General features: G+C 33.9%; 1 pseudogene; it reads right to left on the bottom strand.

Moving 5' to 3' along the window:
• Positions 1–317: 317 nt before the first annotated feature.
• The window catches only part of LOC108905889, a 4,282-nt pseudogene continuing 2,740 nt past the window's right edge, over positions 318–1,859 (bottom strand).

Raw genomic sequence — 1,859 nt, 5'->3', positions numbered from 1 at the left:
TTAGTAATTTAATAGAATTTAAGAATAATTTACTGTCCAATAAATATACAGAAATTTTATACCATGCTGGCAATCATTCTTATTTACAAAACTGCCCAAACTACAGTAAACAAGAATAAGTTGAGAAAGTCCAGTACAAATGATTAACATAGAGCTAGTGTTGTCCTTGTTTGCTACACGGGCAGCTTTGTAGATGAGCCAGTGGAGTACAGCTGCATTCTTGCTTGAAAAGCATTATCAGGTATCTACTTGGGATATTATCTACTTCAGAAAATGATATATACGTACATATTAAATGCAATCTATTTGTTAACTACCTTGGGATGAAATTATTCCTGAACTAAGAGTGGACCGTTCTTCAATTAACTCCAAAGTGGATGGCCCTGTTAATAACCCTGAAGTGGATGGCCCTTCAAACTTCTTTGAAGTGGACGGTCCTTCCAAAAACTCCAAAGACCTTTGAGCACGTGCAGTATCAGTACCTGTTGTAACCTCAGCGAAAAGTCTCTTTTTGCTGTATACTTTTTTAGGTTGTTTTACAGGCCCAACAGGGCTTGATCCACTGGCTTGAGAACTTGACGACTCCAAGGCTAATATTGCCTCTGAAAAAGTTCATGGAAACTAATCAAACCAAACTGTAAAAAGTTTTTCCAAGACTCATTATATGCATAGTTTATTATCTGGAATGAAATGATATACATATGAAAAATTGTAGGTACCTACCTTTAATTTTCTTTGGAGTAATGGACTTTTCTTCTTCAGAGCACAGGAACATAGGTAAAAAACAGTCATTGTCTTCATTCTTATAACCTAAAATTTACACTGTACACTGATTTGCAAACATTATGTTAAAATGTAGGTATTATTGGGACCCAGCTTTAATAATACCTAAAAACATACCTGGTAAGTGAAGTGTTGGCAAAGAACCATTTTTTAATCTGCCACTTCCTTCCTTGCATACATCTTCAAAATGAATGTCACAAATTCTATGAGATTTTAGTAGTTGATCGTCCAACATAAGCAGTCTCTGATCATTAATTCTCTGAAGCCAAATTTCTCGACATTCCTTCTTTGTAGTTATGCCATGTCTAAAAGTTAAAATTACGCTATAAAGGTTATAATACCTATTATGGATTTTTATCTTTAAGCTTTAGGCTTTTAAAAAGTTACATTTACTTGACAAATCTTTTTTCATGATGCAATTTTAGTAATATAAAATAGATAAATATATTAAATATTTGTTATTCAGTAAATTTACCTTTTCGCTTTTCTATCGGTGCAACCAGGCACGCAACAAGGCCGTAATCGAGAAGTCATTGTTAAACGTAAGGTAAATCAACCCTAATATTCTTCTACGAGGTAAATATCAAAAACTGATCAGTTTTCTAGCAGTTTTCTAACCTTATTTATTCACAATAAACTACTGTCCTAAAATAATAAAGTGTGATAAATAAAACATATACCAAATTCACAATAAACTTACGTGAAAATACAATGAAACTTGTAAAAAAAAACAGTAAAACCAACAAAAGTCCAAAAACCGAAAACACATCAAACGTAGCGAACAAGTAAACCAACAACACAACGAAGACGAACCAAATAAATGGCAAATACCAAATATGGCGGGTGATGCGGAAGAAACCGATATACACTGCAAAGAAGATAATTGTTTTATCTTCTGTGTACATAGGCAGAAGGTGTCGACCTCTATAATAAAAATTACGAAGTATTAGTAACTTGATTATGTGTCAATATTTTAGATGGCGCTCGAAATTGAGGTTCTTGGGCAGTAAATCAAGTTTCACCCCCCTGTATCAGGTTAGCCAATTGTACTGACACTGACTCAGAGCCAGTCCTGC

This window comes from Anoplophora glabripennis, unplaced genomic scaffold (genome assembly GCF_000390285.2).
Source record: "Anoplophora glabripennis isolate ALB-LARVAE unplaced genomic scaffold, Agla_2.0 scaffold5671, whole genome shotgun sequence".
Taxonomy (NCBI): Eukaryota; Metazoa; Arthropoda; class Insecta; order Coleoptera; family Cerambycidae; genus Anoplophora; species Anoplophora glabripennis.
The sequence above is the reverse complement of the archived record's forward strand: the minus strand, read 5'-3'. Positions and strand labels throughout refer to the sequence as shown.